Consider the following 19867-nt stretch of genomic DNA (forward strand, 5'->3'; position numbering starts at 1 on the left):
AACACCTCAACCCACTACCACCATATGTCGACATATAAACAATCAAGGATCATGTAGGAACAAAATATAGGAAAAAATTAATCATACAACTCACTACCACCATGAAATTCATAACCATAAGTAACTGTAAGTGAGATAGCCACCTGAACAGATGATCCCACTCTAGAACCATAACCAAACAAAGAACATGCAAAAAAACCTAGATCAAGATTTCTCAGGCTATCCTACATGACTACATACAATTCCTAGGGGACTCTACTAGACGATAACCAACAAGTACAGGTAGACATACATATGTACATATCAGTACCGCGTAGCAACATTCTATATACCAAGATACAGATCTAACAAATCACTACAACATAAGAACATTCTATATACCAAGGTACATATATAATAGATCACTACAACATAGAAACATACTAAATACAAACAATCCAATGAATACATAACCATATATACTCAGAGGTGAGATAGAGACCCGGATAGGTGATCCTACTCTAGAGCCACAAACAAAACAAGGAACATGCAAGAAAGCGTAAATCAAGAGTCCTCAGTTTATCCTACATGACTATTTATAGTCCCTATGACATCCATCTACTAAAGGATAACCAAAACTAGTAGGGCATCATTGGTGCCTTGGACCCACAGGTACAATATGGCAAAACTCACTAAAATCAAAGAACTTTGAAACACTGCGATATGATCCCTTTTCAGCACTGCTTGCACCTGCGAATCTAGTAAGACCAAAACTAGATATAATCTTAATCAATAGCCACAAATCCTCAAGTTTGACCCAAAGTCAAACTTGGTTAAAAAGTAAAAGGTCAACGGTTAACAGAATTCAATAGTCAGCCACCCCTCATGACGTGACCACCTATGTCTTACATCATGAGACACTACATTACAAAATAGTCGGGTCTCATAATCCTCACGACATGATATGCATAATCTCACGTCATAAGATCAATTTGAATGCGATTTTGATCCAAAAACTTCTAAATCCATTAAGCTACTGGTCTATCTCTTATAGGAGGCTTCCTAACACTCCATGGATCATAAAAACTAATGCTTTAAGGTCTTGTATGTCCAATACAAGACTTGAGCTCAAACTAGGTCATTCATGAAGAAAAAGGTGATCAAATCTCAAGCATGAACTCAAACATCATGCAAAACTTCAGATCCATAATATATAAGTACCAAGGGACCCTAAGGACCCATAAAGTTGCTAACTTTGTGGAGTCCCAACACCTTAACTCTTAAATTCACGGATAAACATGCAAAAAACCCTTAGATATAGCAACAAGGAAACAAAAAGCTTGGATCATGGTTACTCACAATGGTTCATAGGTATTGCTAGAGATTGCAAATGGAACTTCCAAACTGAATCTATGGTTCAGTGGTGATCTCTTTTTCTTCAAACCATCAAAACTCACCAAAAGCTCAAAAAGCACAAGGAGAGGCTAGGGTTAGGGTTTTACTGAGCTTAGGGATGAAGGAGGCTACTTAGGAACCTTAAAATTAACTTTATGGGTTTAAATATAAAGGAAACCCTAAAAGATCATGGGATTGCGTTGCAAGGCATCTCACGTCATGAGGTCTTATTGTTCACGTCGTGAGCTCAGCATAATTCAACGCCTTCATTTAGTCACTCGTCATGTCGTGACCCCTCCGTGGTCACTTCATGAACCTTTTTATTACCCAAAGACCTTACCTTTGACTCCATGATGCCCTAAATGGATCCGATATGGAAACCAGGTGTTATAATTCTCCCCCACTGAAAGTAGATTTCGTCCTTGAAATCGGTTCTCGCTTCCGCTCTTGGAGCAACCCCTTGATCAGTAACCACCTCCCAACAACTTTGCAGACTAACGAGAGTGAAGAGACACGATGAAAACACTGTACCTCAACATGGGCTTCTAAAACCCTAGAGTCTAAATCACAAGCATACCCTATATATGCTATCACAACTAAAACTAATACGACTGAAAGGGAAATCCAACAGCCGACAAAGATCTTGACGCGAAATCAGAAGATTCAGTAGTTGCACGAAAGTCTTGAACTTGGGGAAATCTGACTAGAAACTGAACCTTGGCATAGGGTCTTCCTGCTACGAGGTTCCACTCTCCTCCACTTGAAATATGCTAGAATCTGACAACTTCACAGTCATTTGATATCCAGATCCACTTGAACTCTACTACTTGATCCCAACCACTGATCTTCACATACATAGGAGAATCTAAACCCACACAACATTCATAAATACCAACATGCATATAGTCGAGGACAAAGATAATTATTCCATTCATGATAAAGATTCAACTAGAATAGAGCTAATAAGGCAATTCCATTCACTTGATCATTCAAGGCTACAACAAAACTTTGAAGCATAAAAAGAAAATACAGATGAATACCCATACTGCAACACCCGACTAGAAAGAGGAATGCACAACTTAAACCTCAGCCTCCAAAACTCCCACTGTCCCTTGACAACCGTCGGGTAAGTACCATGATAGGGTGTAGGGTCCAACACCTCACAAAAAATGAGAAGGGGAAAACGGGCTCTGTTGTGGCCCTCCTGGACACAAAGGAAACAAACTTGCACACTCGACCTATAATCTCTACGAAAATGACCCTCATCGCCACACCTGTGACATACAAAAGAGATTTGCACCTCGCTTCAGCTGATCTTAAAATCTGACCGATGGACTTGAACCGCTTCGCTGTAGGCTGGGGCTTATCCGGAGCGTGACGCTACTTAGTTTTTTGGGTCTCTATCTTAATCTCTCGTCTCCTCGCGGCATCTTGAAGCTCAGTGGGGGTACTGTATCACTGGGTAGACACAAACTACCGAATATCTGTCTTAAGCATACTCAAGTACTGAGTCATATGAGCCCTATGACAACCCGAAATTTCTAGCTTTCATTGTTCATTGTTATTAAAGTTAGCTTCGTTTTGATATTTTATAATGAAGTTTTGGGTCTAAAAGATTGCTTGAAGCTTAGTATAATTGAGATACATGTCGGAGGATGGGTTAGATTGAGTGTGGCATTAGAAAAACGGGCCAAACACACCAAATTAGGTGTGTGCGGCTGCACACTAGAGTGTGCGGTCAGCCAGCTGCACACAGGCTAACCACACACACCTCCAGCCACACTCACCTCCTATATATATATACTATCCTTGGTCTTTTGATAATTTCTTACACTTCTTCAAAGAAAGGACTCAAAAATCCTCTCAAGTATCATCCAAAAGGTAACATCTTACACCAAGAACACCAACAACACCAAGAACACCATGTTTTCTGGCAGCACATGCCTTCTGGCAGCACACCTGGCCGTACACATGGCCGCACACACATCCTGGCAGCACACCTGGCCGCACACACACATATAGTGTGTATTTTGGCCATACACCTTCTTGTATAGCCTTATAACCCTTCATACAATCATATATGATTGTAACACTTCAATATAAGTGTTTACTGGTCCCTAAGGTGGTCCCAATTCATTAATTAGTTGTTCATAACACTAATTATATTCACATATGTGCCAATATATGCTAAATAGGATTCGCGTGTGTACTCAAGTCACCACTTGGCACCTAGCAACTAATCCAACATTGTCATCAAAACCACTCACTACAGGTGAGTTCATACCCCTACTAATCTACCTTTGAAATGTTTTAAATGCTTTTATGAGGGAGAATACAAGTTGAATCATGATAAGTTATTAGATCAATCACATGTGATTATAACTAGCATATTATTGGGAGTTTAAATACTTCAAACTGTTTTACCAGACAAATGACTTTAAACTGTTTCATCAAGCTATTTTACATCTTTTTAAAATCAAATATAGTTAAAAACCATGTCTAATACGTATATAGTTATATAAATAAGGTTTGAAGGACTTAGGAGAAATAACCCACTTTAGTTCCTGTTCCTTGTTTGGTTGTGGTCCTAAAGTACCCGATTGTTTGTCCGAGTGTCGTTGAATCCTTACTTATATATTATGTGTATATGTATAGACATAAGGATTTATATCTTAGTTCACTACATTCAGTCATGCCGCAAATTACTAATAAACTATAATAGGTATAGTTTATGCTTATACTACTTTCTACGTTTAGTTCCACGAAACATACAAGGAGTCAGCTCATTCATGAGTCAATACTTATTACTACTAGAACATATACATGATATTACTATGAGAACATATACCACTATACTAGAAGGAGAACATATACAACTATACTAGAAGGAGAACATATAAGACGATACTAGAATGAGAAACAATACATTACATATACATGAATACTTTAACATAAATGTGATCCACTGTATCGGAGCATGCCTTCAATGTCATGGCCCGAGCTGTAGCTAGAGTCTCTTGGAGGGAGAGCGTGAGTTTGCGTATAGATCTATGCTGGATTGACTATCCTACACTTTGCTGCTAGCTACAGCCGGACCTGCAGGTCTGCTGGTGCCAAACGTCATACCTGTTATGACTTACATTGTCGTGTTTCATAGTCGATAGTATGGTACAATTAATCACATAATACCTTGATATAAATCCGGTTTAAGGTAGATAGTACGGCAGTAGTTCCTATAATACAACACTACAGTACTACATTAATTTACCCTATACATATATTTAGTGATCTTTTCACTTAAACATTAATGTACAAACTATATATTGATAATGATAGTTACACTTGGGAAAATTACACACTTTTACAAGAAACGAACATACAAAACAGTTATGCCTTGGTAGAAGGCTGCTTTTAGTAGAAAATATAGCATTTTCTAGGAGTTACAAACTTTTACAAACCTTACAAACATTCATATACTTTTATTACAAATGATTACAAAATCGTACTTCAAAATCATGTTCAAACATTTTGATACAAACACCGACACTAAATACTTATTAACTCGCCAGCTTTAATGTTGATAAAATCTTTTAAACACTACTAGAAAAACAACCTTTTACGACGCTCATTGCACGTCGTAAAAGGCTTAGACGACGTGCAAATGCGCGTCAAGGAAGGCCCTGTCATAAAGAGAGACGACGCTCATTTACGACGCACAATTATGACGCGCGTTTACGACACGCAATGCGTATCAAAGACGACCCTGTCATAAAGGAAGACGACACGCATTCGCGTGTTGTAACCTTACGACGCGCGTGTTAATGACACACAATGCGTATCAAGAAAGACCCTGTCAAGAAAGGCCATGTCATAAATGAAGATGAGACACATTTTTGCATATCATAATTTTAAATGTTTAAAAAAAAAATATTATTTATAGATTTACTAATTTTCAAATTAAATTTGTATTTAATGTCTCATAATAGAAATAAAATAATACAAAAAATACAATCCATTGCATGAAATATAATGTCATACAAATAATCGTTCCTTGGAAAGATAAGACAAATCAATAGAAGTTGTAACAAAAATTTACTAACTAATTAGATACAAGAAATAAAAATATATATATACCCTCAAATGATTTTCAAAGTCTAATCTCCATGTTAGCTCTTCAACTCACTTCTCTAGTTTGTCCTTAGCTTCTCTAATGGGTCCAACATCTCTTGCAGCCTGTGACAACATTCTTAATTCTTTCCTAAGTGACACCTTTTTCCTATCTGTTAATTTCCCTGTGCTTGTGTTGAGTAAAAAGTTCAAAAGATGTCCGTCACCAAGTGCACACAACCCCTCCTGATGTCAGGATGAAGGCCGGGGGTGGTTGTTCCCATTGGCTGGTAGTGATAAGACAAATCAAACTTACCATGTCAAGAGATGACATGCTCTCAAAGCTGCAAACGGAAAGTACACCCATCTCCAATAGAACAGGGAATGCCCCAAGAAACTTGAAACTTTATGTACATTCCACAGCCAAATAAACTACTGCACCTTATTACATTTATAATTTTAATGATAATCAAGATAAGAGGGAATTTTTATTTTTTTCAGCATCCATATATACTTACCCCTTTGTCAACCAAGTCTTTAGCAAGCTTTCTATTGGATGTGGTCTCTTCATCAGATTTTGAAAAGAACATAGTAGCCTTTCCAAGCCCACTTTTCTTTAAATGCTCTTTTCTATCATATTGATCTAAATGAATTAGGAACTAGAGGATAAGAACAACTAATAATTAGTTATAACAACATAAAAAAGGCATATAATTAATCCTGGTTGATTCTATACCTACCTCAGTTAGGATCTTCTAGAACTCCATGATCTAGAAACTCTAATTGAAGTTGTTTCCTGCATTAAGAATTTAAAAAAGGTAAATGATATAAACAATACTATGTAACAGATATTTGACTTTTGCAAATAAAAGACTTTACTTAGATAGTACTTCAGTTAGAAGTGGCAACTTTTTGAGTTTATTAATAGCTGGATTTGATTGTCTGTCTAGCTTTGCATCTTCTTCTGCTACAACTTCAAGTTCAACCATCACATTTTCAACAAGTAATGCAATCTCTGCAGCACTTTTCTTGGTCTTCTTCTTCTTCTTACCCATCTTGAACATGTCTAATTCTTATCCACAAGAAGATTTGAGGACTTCTAATCACGGTGAATAATCGGTGGGTTGCAATGATGAAGAAAACTTATGCCTCGTGCCTTGAGAGAATCACAAATAAAACAAACAAATCAAAAGAAATATGGAAAAGATGATAATTAGCATGCTTAATGCTACTAACGAAAATAATAGTTACCTCATGTTTAAATGATACCATCAAAACTTTGGGATAATTTTCAAGCTGTCTATACCATCAAAATCATGCTACATAGCTATTCCTTTTATAACCATATGCCAACATCCTCCATTATTGATCTTACAATGCCCTGGCCTACTTCCTAGAGCAACCGGCCTTCAAAACATCACCTTTTTCTAACTTTCCTGTGAACAAAGATTGAGTAATGTAAGGAATGGAATGGGTATAACAGTAAATACACCATACCAAGCCAACAAACAAAATACCATGTTTAGAATCGTTTAAGCCTCCACTGAGGAAGAGTCGTCAAGTTTTGAATCTGGAACAGGTGGGAGTGGGGCCCTGATCATGACACTCTGGATGAACGCAAGCATCTAGACAAAAGGGTAAAATGGTCATTTAATAGATAGTAGTTATTGAGGTCTTTTGATGCACAAGGAATAAAGAATGTGTTTTGATGTAACAACCAACATAAAACTGAAATCTTTTTTCTTCTTTATACCCGATTATGGTCAATAAAATGTCAAAAAAAAGGGTAAAATGGTCATTTAGCCTTCAATATAAAGTAGTTAGAGTTTTTTTCTTATGCACAACAGAATAAAGAATGTGATTTTTATGTAACACCCAACATAAAACTGAGATTTTCTTATTTTTTTATATCCAATTATGGTTAATAAAATGTCAAAAATCAATTAAAAAAAAATATATTTCTTACCACAACAAATGACGCACACACAAGACTAAAACCAGGAAACTCAAATGGAGCATTGTCAAATAAGAATAAAGTTGTATAAAACCATAAAATTCATTAGTTTTGGTTATAATAATTAAAAAAAATGTATGCTACTATTGTTAAAAAATTAATCACCTGTTAGAGGGTTGAAAATTAGTGGTGAAACAATACTGGCAAAAGAACATATGCATGTAATGCACCCTTGTGCCTTTCCCTGAAAACAAAGTAAAACCATACTTAACAAAATTAAATGACCATTTTACCCTTCTATCTAGAAGTAAGACGTAATTAAAAAAAACTTTTAATTAAATAAAATATATAAACGCTTAAGATTACCTGCTCAGTGGGACCTACTTGTTTGGACACAAGACTTCTCAACTGAAAAACATCAAAAACTTGATACGATAACAAAAATAAAAAATAAATAAATACTACAGACACAAGTAACTCACATTTTGTCCAGCAAAAACAGCCAGAATCTGAAACATGGCTGCAATATAAACAACCTTTTTGATACAAAAAATAATAATCATTCCAGCGAACTTCTCATCTGTTGCTGCAGTCTCCGGTTGAAAGCAGAATCGACTTCTTTCAAATTCTCTTTGTCGGTAGATTCTAAAATCAGGTTGACGACTATAGAAAAATTCAATGTGCTTGTGAAATAAACGCTGTTTTTTCTTCTGTACAATTTTGTCCATAAATGGTTCCCCAAAAACCTAGTAATTATGTGCAATTACATGAGAGAAAAAACGGTGCATTTTGCTGAGAATAATATCACCGAAAAACTTGCAAAACTTGCTTCTTAGTAAGAACAGGGGAGCACAAGATGAAGGAAGAACAAAGAAGAAAGCAAGAGGAATTAAAGAAAAGCGAGAGAAATAGTATAGGAGGGTGGTGAGGCGGTAATCATAGCTGATAAGAACAGAAAAAAAAAGTGTCGTTACCATGGAATGCCAACTCTTGCTTTGTTTCAAGCGCCGGTTAGAAAACGGGTAGAATCATCGATTGATGTAGGTTACACCGCATTCCCCCAAAACGACACATCAGACTTCTTTTCTCTCGTTTCCTAGGGCTCCTCCCTTGAACCTTAAATTCAAGGTTTTCTCTTGTCTTGTCCTCTCTTAAGACTAATCCTAATCTCCAATTAGCTAACATGATAATTGCTTCCAAAAAACAAACAAATATTATTTAGAAATAAGGCTATAGTTAAATAAGATAAGTAGCTACATAAAATGAGAAAGTTTTACCAAAATCACAATACAAAGACACAAACTAAAGTCATATTTGGAAGAGAAGAGACTTATTAACATGTGCAACATCTGATTAAAAAAACATATAAAATACAGAGTTAGAAATGAAATTAGGGTTCTAGCCCTTTACCTGGATCGATTCCAGACATGATGAAGAAATGAGAATAAACATAGGGCTTCAAAATATATTCACATGAAGAGAATGCTAGAAGATGGATTAAAGTGAAAAGGGTTGAAAAATTGAAAGTTTAATATGAAATACGACCAATATCTAAGCAGACCTTATGAACTGGATTCCAAATCGAAACTCTAATTTTTGTTGAAAAGAAGCAAGAATCAAATGAGGTGGAATATACAATCTTCGTTCTTTCAAATCATGTAAAAATAAAAGATAATAAAGATGAATCATATGGTGTTCAAGAGAAAGAGAGAAACAAAACCTAGAATGGAAGCGAAGTCCAAAAGATGGTCGAACCAAGTAGCTGGTGGCAAGGCTATAAGCAAAACCCACTTTCAAGTCTCCTGTGTAGAATGCCCAATAAAGGTTAAAACAGGAAATTCACATGGATCGGCTAGGATTATAATAAATAGAGAGAAATGTCACAGTAAGGGATGTTCCTTCTCCTTGTATACACGGGTGACTTGATATATCCAGGAGATTAACTGTTGGTGCACTTCATCCATTAGAGGGCCCCTTACGATAGTGAAAGCTTTCTGTAATAGAAGAAAGCGTTAGTCACTTGCAACAAACAACAGTAGTGGATAACTTCCCCAAAAGAGTATGGTTGACCTACCCTTGAGATTTTATTGGAAATGTGGCATTAAGACGGAAGATATAAGCTCCAGAAGCCTTCAAAAATTAGGAACAACATCAGAAAATGAACAAAATTCATGTAACTAACTTCAATACACACACACAAACACACATATTCTAGTTGAGAAATTGAATATACCTGGTATGTGCCATTATAACAAGAATAGTAGATGTACCAGTGTTCCATGGCTCCTTCAACCTTCAATCATGTGCTAAACATGAGAAAATCAATGTGAATAGAGGAATCGAGCAGAAAACCCTAGCTTACAGATGAAATCAACATAAACAGTTCAAATTTAGATGAGAAAATCAATGTGAACAGTGGAATCGAGCAGAAAACCCTAGCCTTTCCTTCACCCATCTTTCTTGTGTTGCTGCTGCTGCTTCTTGGTTGTTTGTAGAGAGAGAAAGAGAGGAGTGAAAAAGGGTGTGCTAAGGTTGATTAAGTAAGAAATGGAAAAAGAGCGGCGAGAGACATACATTCTTTGAGAAGTGGGAGATCCAATGACGGTATTGTATTCTGACACATTGTTGGCGTAGTTTCTCTTGGCATAATCGTCGGCGGAATCGGAAAACTGACGACGGCGAAGTGCTGCGAGCAGTGGTTGGCGATTGGCTGATGAACCAAAAACAGTGAAAATGAATGCTATTGGCTAATAAAAGCCTTAGTTCATGGGTGCGAACTTGTGAGGTCCAGATCATAAAAAGTAAAAACCCTAGTTCTTCTTTGATATCGGGGACAAGAAAAGCCTTAAAATCGCTGGCATTTCGAGTTTGAGGATTCGTAGACTCCCAATCGCCGACTCCATGAAAGATATTGTGAGGTTCGATTTTTTGGGGAAGGCGGGTACTTGAATTTTTTGGGGATTTGGTTTCCCCCCTTAGTTGCATTAAAGAGGGACGCGCTTATTAAAATTTTATAAAGCGACATCTCTACACGATGCCCACTTAAATTTATGTGCCTTCCGTGTTTTTAATTTTTTTTGTTGGACATTAATTTTGGGGCACGCACAAATGCGTATCCTCTATTCTTCAAATTTTGCAAAACTGACATTATTTTTTAGGGCACGCACCAATGCGCGTCCTCTATCAGCGAGTGTCATTGTTTGCACGTCATTAAAGGCCTGTTTTCTAGTAGTGAAAATAACTTGTATTCTCAGGTCAATAGTAGACAGGTACCGAGACCAGCTTTTGAGAAGATGGAGCGCAATTAGGACTCATCTCTTTATTTTTATTTACATTTTGGTGTCTATACTGTACATAACACTCTTGTATTAAAATTATATATTTAATGCAATGGATGATGTTGTTTACTTGTTTACTAGTACTGTGTTGTGATACTTTACATGACGTCCTCCGCCCAGAACGTTTCCGCCGTTCTCGGTTTTGGGGTGTGACAGATTGGTATCAGAGCCAGGTTTATAGTGAATTGAGTATATATCAACCCATAAAAGATATACTAACTATAAACCCATTTGGGATTAAAACACTCTGACCAAGAATCTATACTTTAAATACTAAAATATTTAACTAAGTATACAAGTCTGCATTCATACTAAAATCAGTGTCACAATGACAAGAACAAAATTATTATGATTGTTAGATATCACAAGTGAGCTCGGGGATGTATGGTCAGTCTTGGGAATGGCATAGATTGATCAACTATGTTGGTCCGAGGAGTGATTAGCATATGCCCTAGAATGGTTGTGATATGGTAACAAGTCTAAAAACTTACCAACACTACTACAATAAGAACGTTAGATTGGAGCATAAGTTAAAATATTATAGGAGTATTTTGTGTTACTTTAATCAATTATCTGAGAACTAAAAAGTTCGTTATAAAATAGGTCAATAGTCGTTAAGTGGATACTCCAAGGTTGTATGAAATTAGGTGTTATAGTCTGAGAATCTGTGACCTTTGCTTCACCTCCTGTCCTTGTTTGGTTGTGGTTTTGGAGTTAGGGCTACCTATTCGAAGGCCTATCCTACTCTAATTTCATGTAACTAGTATACACTACACAAGTATTGACATAATTGATAAAGATCATCTTATAATTATCTTAAGTAGTACGTCTATTTTTATAAGATTCCTTTATCCCTTTTCTCGTGTGGATATCATGGTTGGATTCCATCATGGCGACCCGTACTTCCCAAATGAAGGCAACGCAGGATGGCTCGAAGCAGAGTCCGATGATGAGCACTAAATCCCGTTGGATGATCATCAAGCAGAAGGCTTCTCGGATGGATCTGACTCTGAGCCCGAAGTCAACAACCTACCTCCCATAGGTCAAGCCCCAAACAACAACCCCCGACCAGTTTTTCCAGGTCCCACACCCTTGTGGGTAAAAAACTTGAATCGCTGGAGCGACGAATAGGTTCAACCCTTACCTTACTTTGGGGACCGAAGCTTTTACAACGTTAGCGAAGGTGGCTCTACGGATTGAGCTCTGCCTGTCATAGTCCATAGAATTTCTCGTAACGTCGAGCAAGGTCGAGCAGCCCTCGACCGGGTCATGGAAATTGATGCCAACTCAGGAGTTAACACCGTCCGCATTCAACATCTGGAAGAAGCACTCGAAGGGACAAGGAGAACCAATGACGCACTGTGGCAGCAATTAACCACCGAAGTCGCAGAACTTCGAGTTTACCAGAGGGCTCACGAACGACACCTCCAAGAAGTGGTTCGTCAACTGGCAGATATGAGGATTCGCCCAAGGAATTCTCGTCGCCGTTAGAAGATGTCTAGTACATCTTTGTCTTTTGATTAAGGAATAGCCTTTAGTATCTGGGCTTTAAGTAGCACTTATCTGTAAAATATTCCAAACTTTCAGTACTCTAACTAGGAATATAGGAGCTGTCAAACTTTTCCGTATGGTATGATGTAAGACCTACTGTTAGGTCGATTTTCCCTGAACTTATTACATCAATAATACCAGTAATATTGACAGCTATTTATTCTGTGGGAAAATCTTTACACTTGTGTTTTTCCTACTATTCTTCCCTATTGTGATCTCAATTTGTACGCTCATTCAACTGTTGGACTATGGCTATTTAGTCCATGTGTCACTCTCACCCTGCTTACAATTGATTCTTACCATTGTGTTTGTTTTTATAAACTTATAGCTGAAAGATGCCTCCTCACAAGTCAACAAGACATAATCCTCCACCTCCACCACCGCCTCCTCCTCAAGTCATCGATATTGCGGCTCTGAATGCTGCAGTAGCTGCGGCAGTGACAACTGCCATGGCTCAATATCACTCACTGACAACAGCCGAGGTGGAACCCCTGTTGACTCTACTCACGCTGAAATCCCTGTGCGCACGAGAGAGTGCTCCTACAAAGATTCACAAACTGCAAAACGAAGTCCTTCAAGGGGACTGGCGGAGTCATTGCCCTCTCTCAATGGTTCGAGAAGACTGAATTGGTCTTCGAAATCTGTGCATGCCCTACTGCGAGCAAATTCAAATATGCTGTAATGCCCCGGTTTTTCACGGTATGTTTGGTTATTTTAATTTAATTATCCTTGTAACCTTGGGTTAATTTATTTAACCAATGTCTGATTTCTTATGTTATTGGACTCTTTTGATCATCTTGTAAACTCCTTTTATTGAAGTCCATGGACTATGGGCCTATTTGCAAAGTCCATCTAGTAAATAGTACTTAATGTGTTAATTGAGTCATTTGGAACACACACAAGAAAAACACTCTAAACCCTCCCTCTTTCTCTCTCTCTCTAAAATCGTCCTCTATCTCTTTGGGATCAAGAGCATCCAAGGGGATGTTGTTTGGAGCTTAATTCTTGTTCATTTCCAGCCTTGATTCATATTGTATGAACCTCCTTATCATTTCTTACAACTTGATTCATAACCTTGTTCTAGTTTTATGATTTCATCTTCACTTCTTCTCCTTCTTATTTGATTTGTAATTGTATGTTATACATCATCTTAAGGTCCTATCTTCACCCCATATATGGTGGATGATGGATCTAGATTACATGTGGCAAAAGATCATGGAAACCCTAAAACGGAGAATGGTGATTTTATGTGCTTTATGTTCATTTTCATGTTGATTGTTATTACAATCTTGTGGCAAAATGAAATCCTAATGATACCTAACCCTTTTTAGTACCACCATGATCATGGGGACTAAATTGGGATGATGAACACATCTTAAAATGTGTTTCAAAGGGAGAATGATGGATAAGCCAAAAAGGAATCACGGGTGGCTACGATTCTGTTTTCCATCATATTTGTAGTCATTTTGTAAAACTCATATCTTGTGATCTAGAACTCAAACCGACCCCAAACCAGTTCCAAAACTTCTCAAATTGAGTTGGCTAACTTTCTTAAGAAGGCTAACCTCACTGATAAGGAATTTATCTATGGGAAAGAATGGCATCTTTGCTGTTAGGTCTGCTCCGGGTCTGTTCTGATATGTCATTTTGTTTATATCATTTCTAAAGCTTGGAAAAGGATCCAGAGTGATTCCAAGTTTATATATGTTCCTTATATCATGAATTTAAGATCTGGAGAAGATGGGGTGTTATTTCCAATTATAAATTGGTTAGAATGGATCCACACTCCAGATCAATGGGTAGTCACCAGCTATTGCTAGTGCTGTGATTGTCCACAATGTGAATTTTATATCTGGAGTTTGGGAGATGATTTTCATTCAATTCAAACTCTGAGAATTTCATTTTTATGTCCTTTACTTCTATTAATTTTGGTTTGGACGAATTCTACTGACACATTAGGTAGAATTGGCCAACATCACTTGACTGTATTGTTGGAGATAGAAGTGATACACCATTTTGTAAAATTCATATTTAATTTAATTCATCTTTTGGAGTTAGAATGAGTTCTTTATAGTTGTGGAATCCTGAGCAATCATAGTTTCCTATAAAATTTAGTTAAAGCTATGTTTCTGTTTTAGATTTTGGAGTAAATCCATTTTAAACAGCAGGTCTATTTTAGAGACCTTGTTGTGATTACTCTTTTCTCAACTCATAGCTTCATTACTTCTCCTTTCTAACCTTTAGTCCTTTTTAGGTGAGGTTTTGAAGTTTGCTCAAGCTTGGTAGCATTATTTGATTCTTAGCTATCCTTACTACTCACTCAAGGTGATTTCTCTCACACCGTTGTATTGATGATTGTGTTTGCTAGTTAGCTCGTGTGTGATTATTTGAATTTATTATAAAAGCATGCTATATAAGTATTGTTTTAATTCGTACATGTGCACTGTATGTAACTAATCATGGATATGGGGACACCACCAAAGGATACGGATTTACCGGTGCGGTGGGTAGGTAAGATCACCAACGTAATACTCATCATGAGGTGCGGTGATTAGGGCTAAGTGATACGGGATCTTCCCGGTGCGGCTCAAACCTACAAGTCCTTCTTGTATTATTGGCGTTGATTCATTCTTTGCCCTTATTATAAAACTATAATTGGAAAATGGATTAGGGTTAGTAAATATGAATGTTAGTAAAATGTCTGTGTTTGAATTCACTAAGCTTTGTGCTTATAGTTTCCCATATAACTTTTCAGGTGTTAAGATTAAAGAGGCTAGGGCTTGACATGGAGCACCGGGACATCACTACTAGTTATTTTTGTTGGGACCTTATTATTATTACTTCCGCACTTATTTTATAAGATTGTTAAGTAGATGGATTATGTTATGACTATTTCAGTTGTTTTAATTTAATGTAAGATGGGTTTTAAAAGTTTAAAATTTTTGCAAAATTTTTTTTTGGGTGTCACAAGTTGGTATCAAAGCCACAGTTTGAGGGAACTAGGCATTCTTGTAGATGTTCTAGACTCAAATTTGAGGCTCTATAAGAGTTTATTTTCTTTTTAAAATATTTTTCAAACCTTCTGAAGACTAGTAGTGGAAGATGTCGCGGTGTGCCAGTCAGCCAGCCAAGTAAGCCTTATTTCTTATGTTAAATGTTTATGTTAAATTGTTGACTATGAATTGGATTCTACTAGCCTTAAAATATTAGAATACACACTTAGTTAGTGTTAACATGTGAGAGAGTTGTAAAATTAACGGCTAGAGTGAACTGGAAATTTTGAAACTAGACGCGAATGTGAAATTGGAACTTGTGTGGAAGGTAGTAGAAGGGCCCCTACTATTTGAAACATCGGTGCCGGTTTCGAGTCGGGGCAAGGTTGAAAAATTTTCGGCAAGCTGAGTGTTTTGTCTTCCTAGAAATATCTAGGCTGAATTGTTTCTAAGATTTTCCTTCTTCTGTGGATACCAATGGCTCCGCCTGGTCGACTTAATCAGCTCCAAATGGAGCAAGTTAGGGATATTGTCGCTGAGGAATTCAATAACGGTTTCAACGAACTAATCCCGGGCGTGACCAACGACATAATCAACCAATTCGGTGCTCTTCTGGATGAGCGCCTCGCGGCTATTCCCGACGAAGCATTACTGGCTCTGCCTGTTCAGGATTCGACATACTACTTTGAGAAGTTCAACAAGTGTAGCCCTCCTCTTTGGAATGGTGAATCCGACCCAGTTGCTACTAAGCCCTGGGTGTCAGATGTTGAGGGCGCCTTCATAAGTGTGGGGTGTCCGGACCAGTACAAAGCAGTGATCGCCATGAATCAGCTGTGAAAAAGGGGAAAGACATGGTGGAACACCATCACCGCTCTATTGAACGAAGAAGAAGTGAGGGCCATGTCTTGGGCCCAATTTGTGGAGAGGTTCGAGGCACAATATGTGCCTAAGGTGGAGCAGCAGCGGATGCAACAAGAGTTCATGGCCTTACAGCAGACTACCGAGTCCGTTAGTGACCTGAACGCAAAGTTCTTGGAGATGCTATCTTTTTGCTCCTCGTTTGCTGGGAACGAGGCCTGGTTAGTCAGCCGGTACACGGCCATCCTACGTACCGAGATTTGGGAATTCGTTAGCATGCAGGAGTTCTCGACTTTACCTGCGATCATGAATGTAGCGAGGAGGAGGGAAATCGAGTTGCAGACCCAGTCCAAGAGGAAGGCCAATGACACCTCTTCCAAGACATCCAGAGATGCCCAGAAAAAGCAAAAGCAGGGTAGTAAGTCAAGGTATGAGTATAGGACGTCTTCAGGGCGAGAAAAATCTGTTGATATGCTACAACTGCAAAAAGCCAGGGCATCATTGGAAGAATTGTAGGGATCCCCCTGCGAGTGCAGTACCTCATATTACTTCTGCAGTTCCCGTCTTCTATCACTGCAACGAGACGGGACACAAGAAGCCCGAATGCCCGAAGTTGAAGACTGGTAAAGGAGACGGGGGTACAAATCCTGCAATTGCATCGTCCTCTAAGGGGACCACTATGGTGACACGAGGTCGTGCTCACTAGATGACTGTGGAGGAGCCGGTGATTACAACGATAGTGGCAGGCACTTATTTGCTAGATACCGAGCCCGATGTTGTTATGTTTGATAGCGGTGCTACCCATTCTTTTGTATCTCACACGTTTATTAATCGTTTGGGGCGTAGTATCGGAAAATTGGCTCACCCAATGGTTGTCGATGTTGCGGACAACCGCACTATTTATGTCACCGATGTTTATCGGGGTTACACTCTCGAGTTTTCTGGAGTTGAATTCTCCATTGATCTTATCCCTATTGCGATGCGAGAGCTCTGCATTATCGTAGGCATGGATTGGCTTGATGCATTTGATGCGGAAATCCACTGTCGTAAGAAGCAAGTTCGTGTTCGAAACCCTAGAGGTGGATAACTTATTATTCAGGGGGACATTCCCTGCCTGGCTATGGCTTCTTGCTCTTCTGCTATAGCACTAGACGACGTTCCTATCGTTTCCGACTTCAACGATGTCTTTCCGGAGGAACTCCTTGGCTTTCCACCTATTCGGAAAGTGGAGTTTCGCATTGATTTGGTGCTAGGTGCGACTCCGGTAGCGAAATCTCCTTACCGCTTGGCACCACCTGAAATGAAAGAGCTCCAAGATCAACTTCAAGAACTAAGTGATAAAGGGTTTATACCGCCAAGCTACTCGCCTTGGGGTGCTCCGATTCTCTTTGTGAAGAAGAAAGATGGATCCCAACGAATGTGTATTGATTATAGGTAGCTAAACAAGCGCACGATAAAGAATAGGTACCCGTTGCCACGTATTGACGATCTTTTCGATCAGCTTCAGGGAGCATCTTGGTTTTCTAAGATTGATTTACGTTCCGGTTACCATCAGATGCGGGTTCATGAAGAAGACATTGAGAAAACAACATTCCGTACTTGATATGGGCACTTTGAATTCGTGGTGATGCCTTTTGGGCTCACCAATGCACCCGCAACGTTTATGGATCTCATAAACTGGGTGTGTAGCCTGATGCTTGACCGTTCGGTCATAGTGTTCATAGATGATATCTTAGTCTATTCTAAGAGCAAAGAGGAGCATCAGCAACACCTTCGGGAGATTCTGGAAACTCTGGCAAGAGAAAGGCTTTATGCTAAATTCTCAAAGTGTGAATTTTGGTTGGAAGAAGTTTAGTTCTTGGGGCATGTGGTAAAAAAACACGGTATTAAGGTCGATCAAGCCAAGGTTGATGTGGTTAAACAATGGAAGATTCCAAAAACACCTTCTGAAATTCGCAGTTTCTTGGGTTTAGCCGGTTATTACCGGAGGTTCATTGAAAATTTCTCTAAAATCGCCTTACGACTCAACTGATTGACCAAGAAATCAATGAGTTTCATTTGGAGCCCGGAGCAGCAGCTGGCGTTTGATGAGTTAAGGAAACGATTGTGTGATGCTCCGATTTTGGCCTTACCTGATGGGGTTGAGGATATGGTGGTTTACTGTGATGCATCGCTTCAAGGTCTTGGTGCCGTGTTAATGCAACAAGATAGGGTGATAGCCTATGCCTCCCTCCAGCTGAAACCCCACGAACGAAACTACCCCACTCATGATTTGGAGCTTGGGGCTGTTGTTTTCGCTCTTAAGATTTGGAGACACTATCTCTATGGAGTGAAGTTTATCATATACACTGACCATAAGAGTCTGAAATATTTGTTCGAGCAATGGGATTTGAATATGAGGCAGATCCGATGGTTGGATGTGGTAAAAGATTATGATTGTGAAATTCACTACCACCCCGGTAAAGCTAATGTGGTAGCTGATGCTCTCAGTCGTAAACAATCTGCCGAACCGATTCGAGCTAAGTGTCTCCGGATCACTATGGTGTCGTCTTTGTTAGATCTAATCTGGGACGCCCAAAAGACGACAATACTGGAGGAAAACATCAGGCGTGAGAAGATTGGGAAAGAGTTGCCTAAGATGGAACGAGACGGGCGGGGTTTGCTGACTCGCTACGGTAGGGTTTGGGTTCCATATACCGGGGGAAATCGGAAAACCCTAATGGATGAGTCTCATAAGTCAAAATTTGCTATCCATCCTGGTGCTACTAAAATGTATCGGGACCTTCATGAGGCTTACTGGTGGCATGGAATGAAGAATGATGTGGCTTGATTTGTGGAAGAATGTATGACCTGTCGGAAGGTCAAGGCAGAACACCAGAAACCGCATGGGAAGTTGCAACCATTGGAGATTCCTGAATGGAAATGGGAGCATCTAACCATGGAATTCATTACAAAACTTCCTAGAACTGCCCGAGGATCCGATACGATATGGGTGATTTTTGATCGTTTGACTAAGAGTGCTCACTTTCTGGCTATAAAGGAGAGCTCATTGGTGGAGAAATTAGCCGAGATCTTTGTTCGGGAGATTGTCTCATTACATGGGGTGCCCGTTTCTATCGTCTCCGATCGAGACACCCGATTTACCTCTCGGTTCTGGATGAAGTTTCAAGAGGAATTGGGCACACGATTACATTTTAGTACCGCCTTCCATCCGTAGACAGACGGGCAAAGTGAGCGGACGATTCAGACCTTGGAGGACATGCTTAGGGCATGTGCGATTGATTTTGGGGGTAGTTGGGATGACCATCTACATCTAGCTGAGTTTTTTTTATAACAACAGCTATCACTCGAACATTAAAATGCCTCCGTATGAAGCCTTGTACAGGAGGAAGTGCAGGACGCCCGTTTGTTGGGGCGAGGTTGGGCAGAGGGTACTTGGGAGTACCGATATCGTGCTACAGACTACGGAGAAAATCCAAGTGATTCGGGATCATTTGGTCACAGCGAGCAGTCGTCAGAAAAGTTATGCCGACAAAAGACGCTCCAATCTTGAGTTCCAGGTGGGAGATTATGTGTTGCTTAAAGTCTCCCCCTGGAAAGGTGTGATTCGATTTCGGAAGTGGGGAAAGCTCAGACCCCGATTCATTGGACCCTACAAGGTCATAGCCCGTGTGGGGAAGGTGGCTTACCGT

This window comes from Lactuca serriola, chromosome 3 (assembly GCF_051521515.1).
Source record: "Lactuca serriola cultivar US96UC23 chromosome 3, Lser_US96UC23_V15, whole genome shotgun sequence".
In the NCBI taxonomy this organism is placed as follows: Eukaryota; Viridiplantae; Streptophyta; class Magnoliopsida; order Asterales; family Asteraceae; genus Lactuca; species Lactuca serriola.